This window comes from Saccopteryx leptura, chromosome 3 (genome assembly GCF_036850995.1).
Source record: "Saccopteryx leptura isolate mSacLep1 chromosome 3, mSacLep1_pri_phased_curated, whole genome shotgun sequence".
Taxonomy (NCBI): domain Eukaryota; kingdom Metazoa; phylum Chordata; class Mammalia; order Chiroptera; family Emballonuridae; genus Saccopteryx; species Saccopteryx leptura.
The window spans coordinates 154,276,193-154,304,003 of record NC_089505.1 but is presented as its reverse complement, the minus strand read 5'-3'; the positions used below and the strand labels follow the sequence as shown (position 1 = coordinate 154,304,003).

Genomic DNA, 27,811 nt, shown 5'->3' with positions numbered 1-27,811 from the left:
TTAAATAAACATTTAATCTCAAGAAACAAGTTAGAAATATGTAATTTCATCCTATAAAACTGACAAAGATTATCTTTAAAAGCTTCAAGAAATCATAAAAAATTATTTTAAACAATGGGCAAATATTATGAAGTAAGTAGAAGTTAAAATAAAATTAAAATAATGTTTTTCCTATCAATTTGGCAGTTAAAAAATGTATGATACCCAATATAAGCAAAAAGGTAGTGAGGGAAAGATACTTTAATAAATTTGTGGCGAAAATATTGGTTATACTCACTAGAATTCTAATTTTAAAAATATAAATGCAAATTCTGAAAATATTTCATGTAGCAGTACTACTTTCAAGAATTTATCATATGCTTTTAAAAAAGAATGATCATTTTTAATCATAAAATGGATATATTTTAAATGTTAATCATTGCATCCTCCACAAGAAGCATTTTTTTTATTCCAACAAATGCATGGCAATAATTTTATTTACCTAATACATTAAATATAATATAAAGTTTATTGAAATATATAGTTTATTTACTAAATACATAAACTATAAATATATGACATATTAGTATATGCCACATATAATATAAACCTAAATAGAAATATGTGTGAAGGTTGTCTTTTTATTAGAATATTGTAGAAAATGTTATTGACTCTCAAAATAATTGTCTTTTACAAATGCAAGTTACAAAAGGAACTGTACAGTATTAATTTATTTGTTCAATATATTTTTGTGGAGTATATTGCTCTAGAACAAACAATTAATAATGAAAGGTAGAAACTGTGGGCCGAACCAAAACCACGAGCTTACTGTGTTCCAAAAGGAAAATTTATTTTTTATTTTTATTTATTTATTTATTATTGATTTTAATTTATTGTGTTTACATAGATTCTAATGTTGCCCCCAATGCATCCCCCCTTCCCCATATTCCCCTCAACATCTCCCTTGCCCCTCTCCCCAGAGCGCCCTCCCCCCTTCCCTTCAGGTTTATCCCATCCTGTCATCCCCCTTCCCCCTGTCCTCCCTTCCTCTGGTCCCTTTGATCTCACCTCTGTCTCAATTCCGTTCCTCAGTTCACATTGTTCCTTGGATTATGTTAAGTGAAATAAACCAGGCAGAAAAAGAAAAATATCATATGACTTCACTCATTTGAGGAATCCAAAGAAAATTTATTTTAAAAGCACCTTTTGTTTCAAGCCCTTCCTCCTCCTTTGGGCCTCAGTGTTCCTGGGATGGCAGCTGAGTAGCTCTTTTCTCTATCAAGTAGCAGTTATGAACGTGTTACCAAATTATAGCAATCCTGACATCATTGAGCTTATATGGAGCAAGCATTTTAATGCTGTATAGACTGAATATTGTGCCCCCACTGGGGATTTATGTGTAGAATCATAATCCCTAATGTGATTGTGTTTGGAAGTAGTGTCTGTGAGAGGTATTTAGGTTGTTAGGGTTGAGCCCTTATGAATGGGATTAGCGCCTTTATAAAGAGAACCTAGAAAGCTTCTTTTCTTTTCCACCAAAGACACAGGACAAACAGCCATCCACAAATCAAGAGGCTGTTTCTCATCAGACAGCTCATCTGCAGGCACCTTGATCTCGTGCTTCCTGGGATTCAGACTGTAAGAAATAAATTTCTGTTGTTTATAAGCTAGCTGGTCTATGGTATTCTGGTATAACACCTGAGTGGAATAAAACAGAGTGACAAACAAACTAATAAACAAAGTTGGGTAGTATGTCAGTTGGTTATTAAGGTGGATAAATACCAAGGCTGTTGGCGGTGGCAGGCGGCTGGTCCAGCAATGCCTTTCTGAAGGTGGTATCTGAATGAAAACCTGGAAGAAACAGGGGAGCAAATTACTCAGATATTTGGAGAACACTCAAAGTAGAGAGAATAATATTTTTGTAACTATAATTCCATTAAAAGAAGGAAGGTGAGACATAAAAGAGAAGAGAAACTTGAATATGTAGAAAGAAAAAAAATCCCAAAAGGATATTTATGAGAAAGTGAATAGTAATTATTTTGGCAAATCCATATGATTTAAAAAATTATTTTTCTTGTTTATATAAGTTTTTTAGTGGCTGTTTAATAGTGTCAGCTATATAATTTGTAGGGTCTATTGCTAAATAAAAATGTGGAACCCCTGATCAAAAAGCTGCAAAAGTAATGTTAGCAATTCAGAAATATGTAGTTTTCTCTCTTGCATATTTTTCTCAATTTTCCATGCTGATTTATTTGTTATTTGATGACATAATAAGTAAAGTAAACATTTTAAATTATCACTGTGAATTGTACCATTCATCATTATATCATAGAGTTTTAAAAACAAGTAAAAGCATTTGACTGGTAGCAGAAACTAAAATCTCATAGTTATTATTTCATAGTTTGTGCATACACATATATGTCTTTATTTCCAGGAAGGTAAAAATGCTACACAAAATTAACCAACTTTTGGCCCTGTCCAGTTGGCTCAGTGGTAGAGCGTCGGCCTGACATGCAGGAATCCTGGGTTCCATTCCCGGCCAGGGCACACAGGAGAAGCGCCCATCTGCTTCTCCACCCTTCCCCCTCTTCTTCCTCTCTATCTCTCTCTTTCCTTCCTGCATGCAATCAGGACTCCATTGGAGCAAGGTTGGCCAGGGCGCCGAGGATGGCTCTATGGCCTCTACCTCAGGCACTGGAATGGCTCTGATTGCAGCAGAGCAATGCCCCAGAGGGGCAGAGCATCACCCCCTGGTGGGCATGCTGGGTGGATCCCGGTTGGGCACATGAGGGAGTCTGTCTGACTGCCTCCCCGTTTCCAACTTCAAAAAAATACAAAAAAAAAAGTAATCAACTTTTTATTTCACTTCCTTCATGTGCACCTCCTACCAGCATGCCCTACTCATTGTGTACTGAGTGAGAAAGTGTAGAAAAGAAAAAGAACTATGGGTTGCCCTATCATTTGCTTTCTTTCCATGTGGTTGGCTCATAGATAAAAGTAACATGAACCAGAAAGAATATGACAAAGTTTATAGGAATTTGTATTTCTCAGGCAACCATTGCCTTCTTTCTCTGTTCAAAGCAAGTTTTAGTTTGAATAGAAAGTGTGGACCCTTATGAGGCTGTCAGTGTTCCTCTTTCTAACACATGTATGTAGCCTTACTTTGTAAGTCCTTCTGCACTCCCAAATGTCATAGGTTCACCAGCATTCTGGGTTTTGAGGCATCGTGAATGCTGTAAACAATGGTAAGATAGGGACAGTGGGCACGTGTATTGCACAAGTGTCTTATCTTTTTGGGTTTTATTTATATAATGAAGATCAAAAATAGAACTACCAAGAATTTTCAGAAGGAAATAGCAGAGCACTGATGTAAGCGTGGAATCGACCTGAAGACAGTGCCTCTTTGTTTGTACAGGTCACATGCTTGTGAAGCCAGCTCTTCAAAATAACTTGAATAATTACATCTCATAGTTAAACTAAACAATCATAATATGTGTGCACAAATGGTTTTGATTAATCTTCCAGGCTATAATAGATGCTTTTTTCTTATTTATTTATTTATTTACTTACTTGCTTACTTACTTAGCTTATAGAAAGTATTCTCTGAGTTCCTTCATTTTTCTACCACCAAGGGGAGTGGAATGTTTTTATCTTAAGTCATGAAGAGGTCTCAGATGAACCACATGGCAAGTCACATATGTGTTCCCTGCAGTTAGGAACTCTGACCTGGTGCCTGTTTCATGCCTGAAAATACTAAAATAGTCAACAGTAAGGCAAGAGAGAAAATAAAGAGCTATGTTCAGAAATACTATATCTTCCATTCATGGTGGAATATTTCAATAGATATTGCTTGCTATAAATCATATTTGGCCAGTAAGGGCTATGCAAGCAGAAATAAGTTCTGTCCCAAGTGACTTCCTTGGAAAGTGAAGGGACTCCAATAGTGAGAATCTGTGCGTGGAATGCACCACAGAGAAAACAGCCAAGAGAGGTCTCTTTCAAGGGACTCTAAAGAATTTAGGGATCAAATTTGCCACATTAAATTGTAGAATTGGAATCCCAAGATAATAGGAGAGCTACAGCCAGTTTGTCAATCCAGGTGGATTACTCTGTACCTTTAAGCTCTCACACAAAGACATCATATTTTTTTTTAAAGCAGATGCCTCCTGATTTCTGAATTTCAAAAAGCTATCTCATTTTCTGAGATAAAAGAAAGACCTTAACATTCAGTGGTAAATATGCAGTGGTAAACGTGTTGTTTTAAATTTAGAAAAACCTAGGGCAGAACTATAGACTATTTTAAGAGACCCTTTCCAACATCCCCTCCTCATATACTTAGATTAATTACACTGAATATAGCACACTAGCATTAGTAACAATTCAAACTCTACATTGAACTAGAGATACAAGGAATCAACATGCCCCTTCTTTTATCACATTCTATGAAAGCATAATAGTAATTTCTAAAAGAGCTTAAAACTATTGTTTCCATTATCAATTTATGTATTTCCAGATTACCAATGACATGTAATGGAAAATCTTCTTAATGAAAAGCTTTTTCTTGTTAATCTTTTTTCTAAACCGAGTCTCTCGTTAATTATTGATTTATGATATAATAAAGCCTTAGTGCTGGCAAAACAACTATGTAACTTTTACCAAAAAAAGGTTATCAAAATTTTTCTTCTATTTTAAAATTAGATTTTTTTTCTAAAGCGCCATTTAGACTGTGATCTTCACCAGGGCAGGAGCTATAAATTTAGGATTTTTTTAATTACTCAAAAGCATCTAAAACTGTATTCTGTGCACAGTACTGATGGACCGCCTCCTTATAAGATCTGAACAAAATAATTTGCTGCTCTGTGAAAATGCAGATTTGAGTCCCCAAAGATTACCACTGCCCTAAAAAATAGAGAATAAGTACAGGAGGGAAGACGTAAAAGATTAATGGTCATTCTCATTGTAGCAGATGTTTAAGAGAGACTGTGCATAGCCATGCTGTGCCACATCACACACAATGTTTTGTACCACCTCTGGATTCTGTTTGCTCTACGATTACTGCTTTATTGTTCTTTGAGATGACAGAAACACTTACAGCCAGAAACTGTATCTATTTTATTAAATGATGCAAAGCTACAGACTCTCAGGATTATTTATGCATCTTTTTATATTTATATATAATATATGTGTATCTATATGTGTATATATGTATGTGTACATATGTGTGTATATATACACATCTGTATTTAAACCACATATAACCTTTCTTTCTATTCAGAGAGATATTTGCAGTGCAGTTAGCACTTGCTTTTATACCCATTATCTTACTTGTGAAGAATAATAATTAAATAAAATCTGATTAATTCTCATTCTCTTAGTGCTTGTTTTACTGAATAAATTTCAATATTTGAATAATCCAATCTATTTGTAACTTCCTAATTTTCCTTTATCCTCCAATAGATCTATTGATCTAATGGGCTCCTGGAAGGGCTGAGATAAGCTTGATATCTATGATTTTTCATTAACATTATACTACTTTATAATATAGAAAACATACAAAATACATTCATGTTTTATAACTTCCTATTTTCAGATAAATATCCATTATCCCATTTGAATAGATGTCACCAGATCATTAATAAAAATAACTCAGGTTTTACTTTTTAAATTTTATTTATTTTTTTATTATGTGAGAGGCAGTGAGGCAGAGATACAGACACCCACATGTACCCCAAGTAGGATCCACCCAGCAAGCCCCCTATGGGGCGATACTCTGTCCATCTGAGGCTGCTGCTCTGTTGATCAACAATTGAGCTATTTAAGCACCTCAGACAAGGCCATGGAGCCATCCTCAGCACCCGGGGCCAACTTGCTTGAATCTTTTGAGTTATAGTTGTGGAAGGGGAAGAGAGAAAGCGAGAGAGAGAAAAGGGGGAGGGGTGGAGAAGCAGATGTTCACTTCTATGTACCCTGACCAGAAACTTCCAGATATCAGGGCCGATGCTCTACCACTGAACCAACCAGCCAAGGCCAAAAATAACTCAGGTTTTAAATTGTCATTCTAGAGCCCATATCTAAAGAAATAGGCAACAAAAAGGAGTTATGTAGTATAGAAGAATAAATAAATTGATTTAAAAATATTGTTCAAGTGATACAAACATATAAAGTGAAAGAAAATATTATTAGAAATAAAAGGCATAATTTCATATAAACTTGGATTACCAGAAGTAATATGCCACATAATTCTATGGATACTATGGGTTAATCTTCCGGAGGCTATCTGAATCTTACATTATCTGAAACAACAGAATGGCATAGCAATTCTTGGTTATTCTTTTACTTAGATTTAAAAAGTGTGTGTGTGTGTGTGTGTCCCCAACAGGAATAAATCAACAGAACTTATAAAATTTTTTCACTTTGCCACACTTACCAGTTTTTTAGTTAAATGTTCCTATTTATATATATACCTACACAGAAACCAAAATTTGAATAAATCCCACATTAAATGATGTGAACTAAATATATTTCAGTATTTGTCAGGCCCCAGTTGGCTAGCTAATATTCAAATCAAAATCAGAATGCTCATGAAAACCAAATGCAATCTAAAGAGCAACATCTTATCCAATGAAATTGTCTCTGATTTTTTAATTGTAAAATTAGGTTATTTTATTAGAATAATAAATAATTCATCAGGTATATATATGATGAAAATAAAATCTGTACCTCTGTAATTTCAAAAAATCACACATAAAGTTAGAGCTTAATTTTCTTACCCAAAGTTTTCTCTACTGTTTTGCTGATCAGATCATTTGTAGTCTTCAATCAGCATTGAAAATGATGATGTCATACTTTAAAGTCTATAAGTTGGTTTTAAAGATTATGTACAGCCCTCCTCCACATAGCTGTTTGTAGTTAGCCAATAATCCATTCTCATACTAATGTCTTTGTATGATCGTTCTAGTGTCTAAAGATAATGGTCTTGTCACCATTAAGCTTAATGAAAGCTAGTACACACATTCATGAAAAATATCTCTTATTTCTTTCAGCAAAGTTGACAGAAAGAGCAAAATCATGACTGGAATTCTTTTTGTTTGCCTATAGTCAAACTAATACAGTGAAATATCAACCTCCAATTTACATTTTTACTATCTGTTTACAACAGGCCCCTTAACATTTCCTGCAGCATGGGTTTGGTTGTAATGAATTCCTTGAGTTGTTTTTTGTCTGGGAAGCTTTTTGTTTCTCCTTTGATTTTAAATGATAGCCTTGCTGGATAAAGTAGTCTTGGTTGTAGGTTCTTGTTCTGCATTACTTTGAATATTTCTTGGCATTCCCTTCTGGCCTCAAGTGTTTCTGCTGAGAAGACGGATGTCATCCCTTATGGGGGCTCCTTTGTAGGTGATAGCTTTTTTTTCTCTCACAGCTTTTAATATTTCTCTTTTAATATTTTCACTTAGCTTTGGTATTTTAATTATGATGTGTCTTGGTGTAGGTTTCTTTGAGTTTCTCTTTAATGGAGTTCTCTGTGCTTCTTGAACTTGTGAGAGTTTCTCCTGCATTAATTTAGGAAAGTTTTCAGCTATGATATGATTGAACAAAGTCTCTATCCCTTGTTCTTTCTCTTCTTCAGGAACCCCTATGATGCAGATGTTATTTCTCTTCATGTTGTCACAGAGCTCTCTAAGAGTTTCCTCAGACTTTTTGAGTCTCTTTTCTTTTTTCTTCTCTGCTTTCTTGCCTTCATTCAAGCTGTCCTCCAACTTGCTGATTCAATCCTCAGCTCTATCCATCCTGTTTTTAATTCCTTCCATTGTGGTCTTTATTTCTGATATTGTATTTGTCATCTCCAACTGATTCTTTTTTAATATTTCAATATCCTTTTTTATACTTGCTATTTCTTTATTTAGGTCTTTGTAATGACCATCCATTGTTGTTCTAAGATCCCTAAGCATCCTTACAATCATTATTTTGAACTCCGCATCTGGAAGTTTGATTATTTCCATATTACTCAGTTCATCTCCTGAAGTTTTCTCTTGTGGTTTCATTTGGATTGCACTTCTTTGTCTTCTCATTGTGTCTGGGTGTTTGGGTATTTTTTTTGTAGAGTTGGTTGAGTCTAGGCTTGGTCTTGTCTGTCTCCAGTTTTCAATTGTGTTATTTCTAGGTCTTCTTGGATTGGTATCAGCTATTATTTGTAATCCACTTTCAGATTGGTCAGCTTTGAAGTCTTGATTTGTTTGTTTTCTTAACAGGTGATAGTCTTGTTTACTGATCTCAGGAGGGGGCTTCCTTGAAACTGTATCCAAGAATGTGATGGGTGTAACCTGAGACTCTGAAGGCCTCTTCCACCACCTAATCTCTCTGGGGGCAGGGTGTTTTCTCAGCTTCAGTAGGGGGAGGTGTATCTCAGAACTCCATGGAGACCTGAGTTACTGACCCTCCTCCTCACTTCTTGTTTTCAGCTATGTCTTCTTGCACTGATTGGAGCTGGAGAGATGTCTGGAGATCTGTGATCTGGAAGCAATTCAGTACTGTTTTGTGGAAGGATTAGTCCCTCCCCCAGCTATGGCCGCCTCCAGTACAGATGGGTCAGCTTTTTTAGGTGGTCTCCTGCATTCCTTTCCCCCTCACAGTCTGTCCCTCTCTCTCTCCTTTCCACTTGGGAGATAAGCCATTTCTTTCAACACACCTCGCTCCCTGGTCACCAGGCAAGTGGCTGTGAGCAGTATTTTCTGCTCTTTTCCCTGGGGTGAGATCCCCTCTGGGCTCTCAGCCTCACCCCTCCCCTCTGTTCCTGTAAGCAGGGGAGATTAAGGCACTTCCTACCAGGTTTGGTGTGGCTTCTTCTTTGCTCCTTGCTTTTTGAGAGCTGCTCTTGTAGTCCAGAGTTGGTTTTTCATGCTAATTTTTCCTAAATTGATTTGTATTCCAGTTTGGTGGTGAGAGCTGGGCATCTGTGCATCTGCCTACTCTACTGCTATCTTCAGGTCCTCCAATTTACATTTTGAAAATGAATAGTAAAGACAGGGTAATCAGGATGTCTTCAATGATAAAATCACAGATAGCATCTTCAAAAAATAGTTTTTGGCTATGGCCAGCTGGGTCAGTGGTAGAGTGTCAGCCTGGCGTGTGGATGTCCTGGGTTTTATTTCCCACCATGGCACACAAGAGAAGCGCGCATCTGCTTCTCCACCCTTCCCTCTATCCTTTCTCTCTATCTCTCTCTTCCCTTCCAGCAGCCAAGGCTCCATTGAAGCAAAGTTGGCCCGGGCACTGAGGATAGCTCCATGGCCTCCCCCTCAGGTGCTAGAATGGTTCCAGTTGCAACAAAGCGATGCTCCAGATGAACAGAGCATCACCCCCTAGTGGGCATGCTGGGTGAAACCTCTTTGGTCACATTTGGGAGTCATTCTCTCTGCCTCTCTGCTTCTCAGTTCAGAAAAATAAGAAAAAAAATGCAAAACAATTTTCTACCTCTCAGACATTTAAATTCACTTAATGGTATTGACAACTGGGAATATTCATTTGGATATTTTTTTAAACAAAAATTATGTTTCATTTCTGGGCCAAATTTTTAGATTCATAAAAACATAATTTTACATTTGTTAAAATTAGGAGGAAAATGGTACTTTTCTTGCCAAAATCAGAAAATTTGGGTAAAACAAATGACATAACTTTTCCTACATTTGCTTCAAAGGTATATATCAAAAATCCAAATTAAATGTGTTAAATAAAAAACTTAAAAAAATATTAGTGTCAGTGAGCTACCCTGTTTACTTTTGGCTGGTAAAGTGTAGAAGAAATGGTTTAAATTAATGAAAAACAACAACATATTACAGCACGATCCAATACAATCAGGTGAAAAATAATAAAATCATCATCCATCCTCACACAACAAACAAAACATTTACATTATTTTAGATCCTTGAGGATATTTTTTAATGTTCAGCAGCTTCCATATAAAATTGATAGCATAGAAATAAATATTTAAAATTACTTATAAATAGCTTTATATCTTTAAAAACTGTACTAGTTCATAAAGTTTAACTCTGGGGGGAAATTAGGCATCTATTTAATGTAATGAGGCAGGGGGTATAAATAAACTTTACTAAAACAGTGCAGCAATTAATTTTTTATTCAATTAGGCATAATAGTAAATCCAGGACTATAACTGTTAAACAATCCCAGAAAAGCAGCTTCTTGGAGATTAGATGAAACTAGATGTAATAGTAAAAAGTATCTTTATTAGATGCTTTCTGTGTGCCAAGTACACAACTAATCAGTTGATTGTTATGTGTGATCTGCATTGCAATCCTGTGAGACAGGTGCTGTCCTTGCTTGTATTTTACACAGAAGGCAAAGAACAGATCTTTTAAATAACTAAACAATAGCTCAAAGCAAGTGGGAGGCAAGGGCTAGAACCAGGATTTGAAAGTGGAAATATCAATAACTGCCTGAGTTTAAAGAAATCTCAGTTTGCTATAAATAACCAACACCGAAGGTAATAAGTTAGCTACATTATCTCTCCCAATACTTTGTCTACCAGTCAGGGATCTGTACAAAAACAGATGCCTCATCAAAAGGTTTAGCCAAAGTGAGCATAATGAAGGGATTATTTACAGATGTTCAGGCAAGGTTACAAGAACCAAGGAGAGCTGGAGAAACACCTGGGGATTAGTGTACATTGCTGGGTCTGCTCAGCTCTCCCCACTGTTCCTCCCAGCTATGAGAAGTGTGGGGCTGAGGGTTCACAAAAATGCCTTCTACCTAAGAGGGCTGCCTGTACCAAAGTTATGCCCCTCCTCTGGGCAACCCACAACCATCTACAGGTCTTCAGAGAATGCAAAGGCCCAGACTGTGGACCTTGGGAGTCAAACTTCCTCTGAGGGCCATCAAGGGACAACTTTTCTCTCTGTCCCAATCCACTTCCCTTCATCTCAGCAGGTGTTTCTCCTGAAGGAACATCCAGAAAGATCTCTCTCAAAGTTCATTTTCCAAGGAACTGACTTTAGATGATTAGCAAGGTGTTTTTATCACAGGGCCTTTAGGGCAAGAGAGAAAAAAACAAGTGGTTCTGATGCTCAGTGAAGTTGAGAGACGTAAAAGGGAAAGGTTTGCAGCAGGAGTGGTGTCTCTAAGAATGCATCCCAGCTCTTGAAGCATGGACGCAGAAAGAAAAACAGGGATCTAGAATGCTCTTTTTTTATTCTTCCACCTCTTGCCTAAGATTTTCCTTGGCTGATCCACACTGAAAAAGAGAGCAGGGAGTATAGGTACTATGCTGTATGAAGTTTGCCAGACATAGACAAAAGGGGAGCAGCTCTTTATAAGTACTGCACACAAAAGATAATCAGCACATTTTAGAAAACAGGCAACTTATCTGATATTTAATCTCATGTTATTTAAGAAAAACAAGCCTCCTGGGGGATTACAAATCAACTAGTATTGGTAAATTTGAATGCATGCTGAAATCAAGTATCTTATATAAATAAAGGATCAGATGAAATAAAAGCCTTTGAGTAATATATGGTCAGTAATCTTGCTTTTGTCATTTTTCTCAAAATGGCATTATGATTTGAGAAATACTTGAAATTGAATCCAAATTATTTATTATTACATACTAAAACAAGTCAAGAGTTAGAGAGTAGGACAAACTATAATAAAAATAAAAGACAGCCCTGGCCAGTTGGCTCAGCGGTAGAGTGTCGGCCTGGCGTGCAGGGGACCCGGGTTCGATTCTCGACCAGGGCACATAGAAGAAGCACCCATTTTCTTCTCCACCTCCCCCCTCCTTCCTCTCTGTCTCTCTCTTCCCCTCCCACAGCCAAGGCTCCATTGGAGCAAAGATGGCCCAGGCGCTGGGGATGGCTCCTTGGCCTCTGCCCCAGGCGCTAGAGTGGCTCTGGTCGCGGCAGAGTGACGCCCCGGAGAAGCAGAGCATTGCCCCTGGTGGGCGTGCCGGTTGGATCCCGGTCGGGTGCATGCGGGAGTCTGTCTGACAATCTCTCCCCATTTCCAGCTTCAGAAAAATAAATAAATAAAAGACAGATTATGGGCTGCATATATATTTGTATGCTACTATAGACAGAAGAGCATACAAATAGATCTTGTTACTTCCTTTAGTATTTATTTTTTAATAAAATCTTCTAAAACCTTATTTGATTTTAAAAATATTTTTATAATCTTTTTATCTAAAGAAATAGGGAGAATGGAAGATGACAGGAGAAAATTAAAATTATGAATAAATAGGTGGACAGGAAAGGCAAACACTTATTTGAAGAAAGAATATTTTTTTCTTTTCTAACTACCTTTAACTTTACATTTTCTTAAAAATTAAAAAAAGCCTTTAAAAACTATTAATACCCAATGAATTGATATAGTATATGTAAGGTATTTTTCCCCGCTGAGAAGGAAGGAACGGGGCCAGAGCCGCAAAGTGTGGAATAATAAACGGCTTTATTGGGTACAGAGCACACATCCTGCCTGGCAAGGTTCCCTGGCCCCGAGGAAAGAAAGATGGAGGAGAGATGGAGGTCAGGGAAGTTGCACGGATTAAACCGCGTGGGAGATATTTAAAGGGTCCCTCTAGGGAAGTGGAGCTACTATGACGTGGTAAAATTTCACTGGCTGGCGGACGATTGCTTCTTTCCAAATGGTTCCTGGGAAGCTTCCTTTGGCGGGCTTGATTGTGGGCGGTCCTAGCCAAAGTGGGCGGGTCTGAGTTCCTATGTGACCATCCCTCTATCCACCGACCTTACATTCTGACCTTTTGTGTTAAATAGAAAAAGGGCACCGTTTATTCATCTGGCTACTTCCTGCTGAATAGGGGCATCATGGGGAGGGGGAGATCAGAAGGTGGTGGCTTTGAGGGGTGTTAAGAGGAACATCTGTGTGGCTGTGACTGGAGAAACTTCGCAGATGCGGTCTTGTTGCAGAACCCTGGGTTCTCTGAGTCCAGGCCGTGTCCTAGGAGTTCGAGCGATGCACCCACCTGGCTGGATTGGCCTTCCATTTGGGCGGCTTGTCCTCCACATAGAGGCGCTGAGGAAAAAACCTGTTGCCCAAAGGGGCACTCACTCCGCCAGTGACTGGGCTGCTTGCAGTCAGGGCAGGGCTCAGTGGGCAGCCACCAGCAGGGGCCCTGCCGGGGCCAGTGGTCCTGCTTGCCACACTTAAAGCAAGCTGCTGGTGGCTCTGCTAGTCTCAGGGTTGCCACAAGAGTCGGGGTTTGGAGCGTTACCTTCTGCTGCATGGGGGCCTGGCGAACAGGCCTGTTTCTACTAGTTGGGACCGTTAAAAACTTTAAATGCCATGTTCACAGGTTCTGGATAGGGGTTTGGGGGATTGGGAATAAGGGGAGGAGGGCTCATGCAGAGCCCGGCACCCAGATCCTGCAGGAAAAATGCTGGAGCCAAAGGCAGGACAGGGCAGGAACTTCCTGTAAGAAAATTGGGGTTGGACATTCTGAAAACTGGTGTAAGAGCCAATGCCAGGCTGAGAAAGGCCTGACGGAGGCGGGATCAGAGAACACAGTGAAGGGAGGGGCCCCTGGCCAGCAGGGGAGGAGAAAGAGATGGTAGTAGATGGCGAATAAGAAACAGGTTTTTGAGAAGGGAGGGGAGAGAGAGTTTGGAGTCCGCGGAGAAGGTAAGATTAGGAATAGAGGCTTTAGGTGAGGTTTCTCTGGCCAGAAAAAGGCCTGCGTGGTGGAACAGGCAGCACAGAGATTAAGGACGGTTGCGCAAATAATTAGGAGCCATGAATGTAAGAGATCTCCAATCAGTTCCCAGCTTTTTTGGCGATAGTTAAATTGGTGAGGGTGTTAAAACTGAAAGTCCCTTCAGGAGGCTAATTGAGTGGGTTCTGTGGCCTGGCCACAGTGGAGAAGAAGAACAGTTTCTTCTTCCTTAGGGAGGGAAATTCCTGTGCCCTCACAGCGCACTCAGTTCTCGGAGTGATCAGACCTGAGCATTAGCGTCCTAAAAACTCAATGTCCAGCCACGGATGAAAGTGGATGTGCTTGGGGAGGTCTCCACAAGCACACGCTCACTCAGATGGATGGACGGACAGAAAAGACTTTCCCTGACGTAGCTACGGTTTCGGACAGGGAGCCTCGGAGGAAAGAACTGAGAAGAAAGCTGGAGGCAGGGGACTTACCGCACCGTGCGCCGAAGTGGGTTGGAGATCAGAGATACTGGTTCTTTCTCGGAGGGGAGGAGAAAGGAGTGGTCCTTGCAGACTTCTAACTCCTTCCGGGTTTTCGGCACCAAAAATGTAAGGTATTTTTCCCCGCTGAGAAGGAAGGAACGGGGCCGGAGCCGCAAAGTGTGGAATAATAAACGGCTTTATTGGGTACAGAGCGCATATCCCGCCCGGCAAGGTTCCCTGGCCCCGAGGAAAGAAAGATGGAGGATAGATGGAGGTCAGGGAAGTTGCACGGATTAAACTGTGTGGGAGATATTTAAAGGGTTCCTCTAGGGAAGTGGAGCTACTATGACGTGGTAAAATTTCACTGGCTGGCAGACAATCGCTTCTTTCCAAATGGTTCCTGGGAAGTTTCCTTTGGCGGGCTTGATTGTGGGCGGTCCTAGCCAAAGTGGGTGGGTCTGAGTTCCTATGTGACCATTCCTCTATCCACCGACCTTACAGTATACATATAATGTTTTACCTTTTCTTTAACTTCGATTCTACATCCATTCTGAGATTCTGTCTGCTTTATAGCATACTTTCTTTGAAAAAATGTTCTCTCGGCCTGACCTGTGGTGGCGCAGTGGATAAAGCGTCGACCTGGAAATGCTGAGGTCGCCGGTTCGAAACCCTGGGCTTGCCTGGTCAAGGCACATATGGGAGTTGATGCTTCCAGCTCCTCCCCCTTCTCTCTCTCTGTTTCTCTCTCTCCCTTTCTCTCTCTCCTCTCTGAAAATGAATAAATAAAATAAAAAAAAAAAAAAACTTAAAAAAAAAAAAAAAAAAAAAAAAAAATGTTCTCTCTTTCACAAAACACCCAAGGCATCCTAGTACATGATGATACAGGATATTCTTGAATCCTGTATCAGAATATATACAGAAGACTATAGACCAAAACAAGTGCCTTAACAGAGATCTGGGCAGAAGTTGATACTATATGCAAGGCCCTGCCTGCTCCATTCTTTATTGACTAGGAAACACCTGATTTTTTCATGGATATGTGCAAAACATATGGAGAGTTCAATTTACTGCAAGCTGTAATTGTATTATTATCTTTGAAGAATTCTGGTTACATGTAAAGTACTGTTTTGAACATAGCTTGCACATTAGCCACGGTTAAAAAGTAGATTTATTCATCTGATCAGTTGGCTGGCAATAATAAGCTATACCACTTAGAGTGGTAAAACAAGATGGTGCAGTTGGTAGACAGGGGTATTTATTGGAGAACAAATATAAGAGAGTAGGCTGCTGCCTTATGAACAAACAACTGTATAAAGGAAAAAAAAAAAAAAAAACACAAACAACTCTAAGACCTGGAATTATCCTCTTATTCCAAGCAATCCTATTTCTCTGAAGTCACATTGAGGCAAGTCTTGACATCAAAAGTGAAGTTTGTTCTCATGAACCAGAGTAAGAAATTTAACAGATCAAAGTAAAAGTTTTTTATGCACAAAGAAAAGGCAACACTCTTGCCAAAAAGGGTTGCTAGAACGTGTGCTTCCTGAGCTGAAAAGAATCTGAGAAATCATAGACTATTTTCTCTTTATTGCACAAAGAGGGGAACTGAGGCCCAAAGATAGAATCAAACAGTAAGTTACATAACTAAGCCAAGACCTGGGCTTCTTGAAACATTTCTTCTCTTATATGAAACCACAGTCATTCACTCAGATATCTGCCTAGTTTACAGTGAGCCTAATATTTTATCTCAGAAGCTATTTTTGTGATTATTCTGGACTCAAATATGATTATCTTTCCTATTTACTTCAATGATAACTGTGATGACAAAATTTAAAAAGGAAAATGAAACATTTATGAAAATAAATAATTGTACACAGTTATACAACTGTTATTGCTATTAATAGTAGTTCATTCTTGTCTTCACCTGTGTCATTCATGGTAGGGCAGGATGTTAAATTTCCTTGGTTTTGTTTCATTAATCAGGAGAAAACATGGTGGATTAGCTCTCTTTGTAAAATTAAAAAGGAGACTCTCTATCGTGGTTGAAATCTTCTTCTAACAGATGATAAGGAGTCATAATGGCTGGCTCCTATGGCTTGTGCTGTTTCACCTGTATACATTTAATGGCTATGAACAAATACTGTTTTCTGTAAGCCAAACCATTTCTCTGAGAGAATGTTCAGTGAACATTTAATTAATGAATAAGTGAGCAAACTAGAGAAAGGTGGCTAAATTTAAAGTCACAATGAACTGTAAATAATTGTTCTGAAACCTATTATGTTTGTGGGCAATGCCAACAGAAAAGCATTATAGAAATAAAGAAATAAACAAGGGGAGGGAAGAAGGAAGGAAGAATGAGAAAGAGAGAGGAAGGGAAGAAAAAATGACTTTCTTCTGAGACAAGTCAGCTTTTCTTGTTCATACATGTATTACTTTGATTCTAGACTTGCATAGATCTTTCAAACTGTCTAATAATATTGCACAAATAAAAATTATACTCATACTATTATCCAGAAACAGCTCCATACCTGAGCTCTATACCTGTAACTTAGATACAATTTCTCTTCTCATGCTCACCTTCCCTCCACCTTGTTCTTAGCTCTCCCATATTCACCCCACCTGTCCTTCAGCCTCCAAGTCCCTGATTTCACTAGTACCTTGAGGACATTATCTTTCTTGCTCAGGTCAGTCAAAAACATGTGCAAATGTTCAAAACATGATATATTTTATAAGGTTGACATTTTTACTGCATTTTTTTTCCCTCAGAAGTTAATTCGGTTTTACTGTTGAAGAAAACTGTCATTTTGCTGCACAAAAACACTTTGCTGTGAAAATGGCAACATTTCTCCCCCAGGGCAAAATGGTGGCTTGTGAATCCTCTCCATAAGAAAACTGAGATGTGACATGAAATCATCATTTCATATGAGCAGCCTATCTGTCCTTCTATTTTTTTTTTTATACAGTGAATTTTAAAAGTTCAAGGATAAAGCAATTTGTAGGATAAGACCTGGCTTTCCTGGAAATGAGATCAAAGCTGTTTTTGTTATAAATTTTAAATACAGGACCAGAAAGTAGAACAAGCAAGTCAGAGATTGATGCGACTAAAAATATTAAACGTATCACCTTTCTAGAGTTTTCAAGAGATACTTGAATATTGAAGAGATTTAATATATAACAAAATACTTACCCTTTTCACCATCTCATTATCTCTCCTCTTATGCAAGACATATTATCTTTAAATAAGGTTATATTAAGGATACAATTTTTGTTCTTATTGTAATAGACTAAATGCTGGCCCTCAAAAAAAAGTCCAAATCCTCTGTAACTGTAAATATTACTTTATATATCGAAAGTTATGATTAAATTAAGCATTTAAAAGGAAGACCCCAGATTATCCAGATGTGTCTTAAATAAAATTATATTTGTCCTCATAAGAAAGAGATAAAAAAGAAGATAAGATGTGACCATGAAGGCAGAGATTGAAGTGATGAGGCCACAAATCAAAGAATGCTTATAGGAGGCATGGAGAAAATTCTTTCCTATATCTTTTGGGGACAAAGTGGCCATGGCAACACCTTGTTTACAGATTTCTAGCCTCCAAAACTGCGAGAAAATTAATTTTGGTCGTTTGAACCACCACGTGTGTAGTAATTTTTCATAGTAGACTTAAGACTAATAAATTAAGATTTAGTGAAAAGAGCTACAGAAGAAAGCAACTGAATTTACTGCTCTTAGTTTTTACACTTTCTATAATCTTTATCACGACATATGATTTACTGTTTCAGCTGCTTATTGCTTATTAAAAACTTGCCCATGAATTAGAATCGAAAGTGTGTCATTTCGTATCTTACCTCTCTTTAAATATCACATTTAGAACTTTCTCAAGAAATATTTCCATTGTAAGAGTACAAAAACAATCAGCCCTTTTGCTTTGTTTTGCTTTTATGTTTATTTATTCTAATGATGTTATATTAATTTTTGTTATGATCACAGAAGATTTAAATAAATTTTGTTCTTTCAAAAGTGTCAATATAATTGATTTCTTTGATACTTCATACTTGTTCTTTCCTCTTGGCACCTAGGGAATCATGTTGTGCAAACAATGTTTATTGACTTAATGGCAAGTAAAAATGTTTTCGCTTAAGCCTTTATGTGCTACCTTTTTATTTCTGTCGTCACGCTTGCAAATCAAAGATGCAAAGAGAAGGGCAGTGGTGTGAAATGACCATGCACAGAGCAAAGGTATGAATCAGAGAACATGTGTGAATTGTGGTATTAACATGATACAAAGGAAAATTATTTATGGTCACATTATTCATGTGTTCCCTTCTCTTCAGCATTAAGTGAACAAATTGATAAGTGAAAACAAGAGACTTTTGACACAGAAATTACCTCATTTCAGGAGCTTTCAGCTTTCTAGACTCATCTACATACCTCATGGGTCCCAGACAAAATTCTAAGATTTGTTTCTCTGCTCTAAGCCATTTGGCAACTATTTTATAGAATCACTACTATAATTAATTTTAATTTTTTAAAGATTTTATTTATTCATTTTAGAAAGGAGAGAGAGAGAGAGAGAGAGAGAGAGAGAGAAGGGGTAGGAGTAGGATGCATCAACTCCCATATGTGCCTTGACCAGGCAAGCCCAGGGTTTTGAGCCAGCAACCTCAGCATTCCAGGTTGTCACTTTATCCATTGCGCCACCACAGGTCAGGCCATATTAAGGTGTTAACTATAATTAATTTTAAATAGTGTATCTCATGGCAAATTAAAAGATGAGTGGAAAATTTAAGTGTTATAAAAAACATGCCTGACCTGTGGTGGCGCAGTGGATAAAGCGTCGACCTGGAAATGCTGAGGTCGCCAGTTCGAAACCCTGGGCTTGCCTGGTCAAGGCACATATGGGAGTTGATGCTTCCAGCTCCTCCCCTCTTTCTCTCTCTCTGTCTCTCCTCTCTCTCTCCCTGTCTCTCCCTCTCCTCTGTAAAATGAATAAATAAATAAAAAAAATAAGTAAAAAATGAACTTTAAAAAAAAATAAAAAAAACAAAAACAAAAAATAAAAAACCCAAACCTCTTTTTAACTAGCTGAAGGCTCCATGGATAATAAGGAAAAAAGGCCTTGATCTCATTGTCCCTTGCATAGAGGGTATTGACTCATCTGAACAACAGTCAATTCAGAACATATGAACAGGGGTTCAATTTATTATTTCCTTTGGTCCACTTTCCCATGTTCTTAAAACTCTTTATATTCCACTTTCCATTAGTTAATAATTCCATTTTGGTGACAGAATACTTGGCCATCTAACTGTGCTAAACGTTTTGTAAGTAGTGTTTTATAGAATCCAAACTTTTTATCAGATGTGTGAGGCAGGTGTTTCAAATGTAATTAAACATTTCAGGGATCAAGAGAAATATTATTCAAAGAACATATAAAAATAAAAATAACTAAACCAAGAAAGAAAACTTTGTTAAAAAAGAGTAAGAATTTTTAATAGTAATTCTCCACAGTTTATCTTTTAGAGAATATGCTTAAAGTAACCCATGTACATAATTTTATAATAGATATGTAATTGTTGCATATAAAGAAGCAAACTATTTAACTAATTTCATAAAGTGTTTTGTGAATATTTTTATTAAAATTTTCTAGAATCAATTTTCTAACAAATACTTTATTGTAGATACTATTTACTCCAAGTTTCTGTAATACTTTACAGCTTATAAATGGAAACAGTACTAAGCCATTTCATGACTGACTCAAATAATTTAAAATATAAAATTAAATGAGGGATTGAATTTTAAGAAACATGGCATCTATGTGATATTTAGAGCTGGACGCTTCCTAGTCAAAAATTTTTATTTTTCTTCAAGATAGTTGATATAAAAATTAACTTTATACTTCAGAAAGTTTAAAAGAAAGGTAAGTGATAAGGTACTTGACATAGAAGGTACCCAAAAGAGAGGTCAGTGTCAAAAATTCTCATTACTCTTTAAAACCCAGGTCCATGAGTTTAGTACCTATGTCTTCTTCTATGTACTTAATTGTTTCAGGTCTTATGTTTAGATCTTTGATCCATTTTGAGTTAATTTTAGTACAGGGGGACAAACTGTAGTCCAGTTTCATTCTTTTGCATGTGGCTTTCCAGTTTTCTCAGCACCATTTGTTGAAGAGGCTTTCTTTTCTCCATTGTGTGTTGTTGGCCCCTTTATCAAAAATTATTTGACTATGTATATGTGGTTTTATTCCTGGGCTTTCTATTCTGTTCCATTGGTCTGAGTGTCTATTTTTCTGCCAATACCATGCTGTTTTGATTGTTGTGGCCCTATAATATAGTTTGAAGTCAGGTATTGTAATGCCCCCAGCTTCGTTCTTTTTCTTTAGGATTGCTTTGGCTATTCAGGGCTTTTTATAGTTCCATATAAATCTGATTATTTTTTGCTCCATTTCTTTAAAAAATGTTATTGGAATTTTGATGGGAATTGCATTTAATTTGTATATTGCTTTGGGTAATATGGCCATCTTGATTATATTTATTCTACCTAACCAAGAACAAGAAATATTCTTCCATCTCATAATATCTTTTTTGATTTCCCTTAACAATGGTTTATAGTTTTCATTGTATAGGTCCTTTACATTCTTTGTTATGTTTATTCCTAGGTATTTTTTTGTTGTTGTTGAATTTGACTCCACAGGCAAGAGAAGTGAAGGCAAAAATTAATGAATGGGACTACATCAGACTAAGAAGTTTTTGCTCAGCAAGAGAAACTGATAACAAGATAAACAGACAGCCAACTAATTGGGAAATGATATTTTTAAACACCTGCTCAGATAAGGGCCTAATATCCAAAATATACAAAGAACTCCTAAAACTCAACAACAAACAAACAAACAATCCAATAAATAAGTGGGAAGAGGATATGAACAGACACTTCTCCCAGGAAGAAATACAAATGGCCAACAGATATATGAAAAGATGCTCATCTTCTTTAGTTATTAGAGAAATGCAAATCAAAACTGCATTGAGATACCACCTCACCCCTGTTAGATTAGCTATTATTAACAAGACAGGTAATAGCAAATGTTGGAGAGGTTGTGGAGAAAAAGGAACCCTCATCCACTGTTGGTGGGAATGTAAAGTAGTACAACCATTATGGAAGAAAGTATGGTGGTTCCTCAAAAAACTGAAAATAGAACTCCCTTATGACCCAGCAATCCCTCTACTGGGTATATATCCCAAAAACTCAGAAACACTGATTCGTAAAGACACATGCAGCCCCATGTTCATTGCAGCATTGTTCACAGTGGCCAGGACATGGAAACAACCAAAGAGCCCGTCAATAGATGACTGGATAAAGAAGATGTGGCACATATACACTATTGAATACTACTCAGCCATAAGAAATGATGACATCGGATCATTTATAGCAAAATGGTGGGATCTTGATAACATTATACGGAGTGAAATAAGTAAATCAGAAAAAAACAGGAACTGCATTATTCCATACATAGATGGGACATAAAAGTGAGACCAAGAGACATTGATAAGACTGTGATGGTTACGGGGGGAGGGGGGAGAGGGAGAAGGAAGGGGGGAGGGGGAGGGGGAGGGGCACAAAGAGAACTAGATAGAAGGTGACAGAGGACAATCTGACTTTGGGTGATGGGTATGCAACATAACTGAACGACAAAATAACCTGGACATGTTATCTTTGAATATATGTATCTTGATTTACTGATGTCACCCCATTAAAAATAAATAAATAAATAAAATTATAAAAAAAATTCTCATTACTAGCTTATATATCTTAGCAGAGAAAATGGGGAAAAAGCCACTGGTGTAACATCTGAACAAATAAAAAGATTAGTTATTTAGAAGTCATAATTTCTCCAGTGTCAGAAGAAAATCAGAGGTCATTCTGGATAAACTTTTCCACTTTAGAGAGGAAGCCAATAAAGCTATCCTTTCAGCTTATACTTTCAAATCTTGGCGCTATCGATCTTATTCTACACACAAATGTACATATTCAAGGGGTAATTCATTTTTTAAATAAGTATTAGGCAATGAATAAGCCCCTAGATACACTCTAGATGTTAGAAAAATAAAATCTAATAATAACCAATTCCTGTTTTCAATGAGTTTGCTGTCCATTAGAGATTGAAAAAGAAATGTGAATAAACAAAACTTCATTGACTGTGTTTTAAGAATGATTTTTAAAATGTCTGTTTAGATTATAATAAAAATTGTAAAGAAGGAAAGCAGAGAGCATTGAGAAAGAAGAGGAAGCATGGACAAAGCTACAAATGTCGAGACTTACTTTTTTTTTTCTCCTATAGTCTCTTCTTACTGTTTATTCATTCAACTGAACAAATCCCCCCAATACTTTGTCTCTCTCTCTGTCTTCCCCTCTCTTTCTCTTATTTAGCCTTTTACAACACTTACTCTGTAATTAATAATTTCATATTTTCAATCTCTATTCCAAAGGTTTCCTCCAACTTCTAGCCTTGCTGTAACTTGGCTCTTTTCTTAGGACATATTGCTTTCTCTTATTGCTCTCTTGGGTAGAGTCTATTCTCACACACATTGAGTATAAAAGAATCAGCAGAAAAGGTCAATTTTTTTTTGCTTTTTATCACTGGCTTCAGAATTTTTCTACAACTTTTTGTCTTATTAAAATTTAAGAAAAAAACTCTTATTCTTTCATGACTCAGGTATGTCACTTCTCCATTTTTCTATTTATTCTCTAAATGCCTGGTGATCTTTACTTATTAAATTCACTTATGATAATACTCTCTCCTAAACTTCCACTTAGTTGAATGTTATTACTTTGTTTTCTATGCTTTTCAGATAAAGATTGGTATGGATGCCACGTGGCAAATAAAGATCCCAATATTTCCTCTTTTTAAGACACAGAAAGATTTCCTCTCTAAATTTAGTCCATCATCGCTGGAGAGGTAAGTTTTTCATTTTTTAATCTGTTACAATCTGACTTTAACTTTAACATTCAAATAGACCTAATGTCTTTTTAAAATGCATATCATGTCATGTCATGTTCTTTCTTGAAATATTTTTAGAAATAAACTTTCAAAAGTTTCCATTATTAATTTTTTAAAAGCTCCATCAAATTGTTTCAACAGTTTTGAATGGCCTTTGTCTTGTGTAACTTTTGAGATATTATTGGCAATTATTCTCTTTTTTTATAGTAATGGTACAACCTTGTTGATCTCTTGTTCCTAGAGAATTTGCACATGCTTCATTTTGTGCTTGTTACGTTTTTTCTCTTGCTGATTCCTTGTCTTTCTATAGGGGTCAATCTAAATGTCACTTCCTTCAGAAGTCCCACCCTTTTTTCTTCTAGGTCTGTAAGCAGAGAATTATTTGTAACTTTTAATATATATATATATAGTGTGTGTGTGTGTGTGTGTATTTTTCTGAAGTTGGAAATGGGGAGGCAGTCAGACAGACTCCCGCATGCGCCCGACCGGGATCTATCCAGCATGCCCACCAGGGGACGATGCTCTGCCCATCTGGGGCACAGCTCTGTTGCAACCAGAGCCATTCTAGCACCTGAGGCAGAGGCCACAGAGCCATCCTCAGTGCCCAGGCCAACTTTGCTCCAATGGAGCCTTGGCTGTGGGAGGGGAAGATAGAGACAGAGAGGAAGGAGAGGGGGAGCTGTGGAGAAGCAGATGGGCGCTTCTCCTGTGTTCCCTGGCCAGGAATCAAACCTGGGACTCCTGCACGCCAGGCCAATGCTCTACCACTGAGCCAACCAGCCAGGGCCTATTTTTATATATTTTTAAAGTATAAAAAAGTATATTTTAATTTCTCTGAGAACATTCTCATCTGGTTTTCATAATCATCACTTCTCAAGAAATCAACAGCAACTTCATAATATAAAATGGAAAGAGTTATTTTCAGCCAATATTATAATCTACTAGAAACATTCAGAACTGTTGACATTTTTAAACCCTTTATCCTTTGACTTCAATAGTTTTTCATATCCCAGTTTATTCCTGAAAACTCTTCTTTTCATGTGTGCACTCCATCTATATATGTGTATTTTATAAATAAGGACATATATACTTCATGTCTATAATTTATCACCTATAAAGAGATTTTACACAATTATTTTTATAATTCAGAGATAATTTTTGTACTTTTGTGCCTACTTAATTATTTCAATTGAATTTTTATTGAATTTATTAGGGTGACATTGGTTAATAACATCATACAAGTTTCAGGTGTACAATGCTACAATACATCATCTGAATATTGCATTGTGTATTCACCACCTTAATCGACTTGAGTTTTCTAAAATCCATCAAACACAGCATGTGCCAAATTAAATGACTGAGACTTCCCACTTTATTTTTCTTAAACATGATAAAAAAGAGTTTACTAGCTCACCATAATTGTCACTTCTCCATCTAGTTGTGCAATATAAGCAAAAAGCTTGAAATTATTCTTGATTACTCTTTTTTTTACTAGTGTAAATTTATTTATAAATTATATTTATTTTATCTCTTAAATGTCTTTTGAATAAGTATAGTTATTATTAGGTTTGCCAAGAAGAATTGCACAGGACCAAGGGAGGTAAAACAATGTACTTTATTAGTGCATCTGGGTGCAGATGGATTAAGAGTGAAAAAGATGTCAGCCCGGATAAGAGGGAGGCTGGGAGATTTATAGGGTTTGAATATTCCTGCTTACATGCATGTTGCTAGGGAGCTGGTAGAACTTCATCTGCTCCTTGGAATGTAGGTGGGTCAGTCTGTGGTGAGTTGGTTCCAGGAATACCAAAAAGGTGTTTATAACCTTTGAGTCTTTCAACCATGTCTGTTCCTTTTGGGTTAGATAGTAGTAATTTAAACCTGCAAAGTCCTAGTGAAAATGGGAGTCAGGAGGGGCAAAATGGAAGTGCTTTTGCTCTGCCTGACAGTTATCTCCATTTCTACCACAAACACCTAAGTTCATGCTTCCATTATTTTTCCAGTTATACTGCAATATAGTTTCCTATATAATGTATATGTGAATTCTCTTGGAGAGTTTTTACTCAATTATCTACGTGGAAGCTGACCTGATCTTTTCAAATACAGATTTGTTTCTATTAACACTGCCATTCCCTACATGATTACAACCCTTCAGTACACACAGGATACAAAAACAAAACTATACAAACCAAAATACTCCTTAATGTGGTCTTATAAGTGATAGTATCATTTGGCATTAAAATTCCTCCACTCCACACTACACCCCATACGTTCCAGTATCAGTCTACTTTCAAGCTCTTCTACTAATAATGATCCCTCCAGAAAAGAATTTTGAAATGTCTTCTCAAGCTAAGTGGTCTTAAATCCATTCTATAAGTAATTTATTCTTGATTATCATTCAAATCTCTATTTAATGAACTTTATTTTTCTCTCAGAGAGTCCTTTCTGACTTTACTAAGTTAAATTTTCTTATATTTCTTTGTACCACATACTCTTTTCTATTTTCTTAATTAAATTTCTACTTATAAAAAGCTTTGATGTTTTTTTCCTCCCCCAGAACTCTGAAAGTGTTGTAAGGGCATGAGCTGTATCTTTTTTTTTTTTTTTTCCCTATTGTACCACTAAACTTAGCACAGGATTTTCTCATGCAATAAAGCACAATAAATATTTGTTAAATGGTGAATGACCAAGGAATGATCTACATATATTTCAATCACTTCTGTATATCTAATACCCACAAGGTGGTTTACTATAGAGTAAATTATTAAAAATCTGATGAACAGATGAATACATAAATTATATCAATTGAGTTAGCATAAAATTGAGAATTTAATAAAGTGTAAAGCTGATGGTATGAGGATAAGTACAGAAAAAGTTCAGGAGCCATATCTTGGGAGCCAGTATTGGCATAATAAGAAATTTGTACATAATTTGAATACCACAAACATCATTTGAAAGGTTTTGATCAGGAGTGTCACAAAGTCAGATTTTTACACTAAAAAGAATATTTTACAGGTTGTGAAAGATGGACTGAAGGGAATCAAGACCAAAAGCAGGAACATAGAGATTATCTGGATATCTGGAAAGAAAAGGTATGTTATAAAAAGATAAAAAGAAAAGAAAAGAAGTTTATGAAATAAACAATAAGGAATGAAATTGGAGAGAAAGATCCAAAGGGGGCAGAACTATAAAACTTGGGGTCTGATTAAATATATGTAAAAGAAAAAAAATACAATTATAAGAATAAAAGAAACACGAAAAGCAAATGAACACAGAAATTAAAAGCAAAGAAATATATATATCTTGAATTCTACTTTTTCAGTATAATAGTGAATAAAGTTGCAAAACAGTTGAGGTGGGAATATATGATTGTTTCTGAATATCTAGATTTAATTATATGTATATTATCGCAGTCTAGATATTCAGTAGACAAACTGATAAGGACCTTGAGCTAAAAAGAACAGTTAGTGATATATACTAGAATTTTACCAAGTCTTATGTCTTAGGATTTTGGAGATTGAACAAAGACAATACATCGAGAATAGAAACTGAGAACACCAAAATGTGATGGGTGGTAGATAAGAAAAAGCTAGAGAAGAATACGAGGAAGGGGTTGTTTCAAATTAAAGAGGAGAAGCTTGGTGCCTTGTAATTCAAGAGAAGTTTTAGTTTCCAACAGAAGAAAATACCAAATAGTTCTAAACAGTCTGGAAAGATTAAATATTACAAGAGCTGAAAGAAGATGATCAGATAGGACAATTAGGAAACTGTAGATGACCTGAGGCTGGAGAACTTCAGTGGAAAGCAGCAGGTGAAAGCTTGACTGCAGGGGGCTACAAATTGGGAATTCAAAAGAAATAATTTCCATTTAATGTTCGAGGAGCTTGAGAGAAGATGAATGGTTATGATTAGAAGGGGGATAAAATATTGAAAAAGATTTGTCTTATTTTTTAATCATTTGCCATTATTTGTATTTTATAACATTCTAAAATCAAAAGCATTTTCAAACACTTCCGCTATTACACATAGTCAACTTTTGTTATGCCTGTAAGAATTAGGTTTGCCTAGGCAATCTGTCCATTTCATCCTAGGTATCCTTGTCCATTTCGAACAATACAGGTAATCAGATTCTACACAACAAACAATATTGGCCATTTCACACAGCAAAAATTTCACATGGGGTGTTTTGAGACCTACTGTTTTTCATTATCATGACACAGAGTGTGGCTCTATCACTTGCTCAAAGTCACACATAATGTGTAATTGACATTAATACTCCTGGGCAACTGAAGGTTAATCATATCTACTGCAGTCTTTGGGTACAGTTTTTGAAGTAAACAGAAAATAATCTCTCATTCCTTAATTTAGTGGCCATTCTATTGACCTATGTACCTGCAGTTATTAGTTGATATTGGACACTTTATGACATGAAAAATATATGGGCTAGCACATAGTTTAATGAGAGTAAAGAAATTTCAGTAAAATCTGAAAATTGATTTCTTTATTTTATTTTACTTTTTAATAATAATAATGCAATCAGCTGCTTTTTTTGCAGAGCAGAAGCTTATGTTGTTATAAAACTAGAGATATTCTCTAGCTTCTGATAATCCTTAACTGAACTAAATTAATGACCAAGATCCTTGGAAAAGAATAATTGATGTTAATCATTAACAGAATTTTTAGATTTTGGGTCACTGT

General features: G+C 36.6%; 1 long non-coding RNA gene across 1 annotated transcript; it reads left to right on the top strand.

Annotated features, from left to right (window-relative positions):
• The first annotated feature begins 1,532 nt into the window (after positions 1 to 1,532).
• On the top strand, positions 1,533 to 26,169 carry LOC136397718 (uncharacterized). Its single transcript, XR_010749905.1, has 3 exons — positions 1,533 to 1,617; positions 22,968 to 23,074; positions 26,129 to 26,169. It is a non-coding gene; the product is annotated as an uncharacterized lncRNA (long non-coding RNA).
• Positions 26,170 to 27,811: the final 1,642 nt, after the last annotated feature.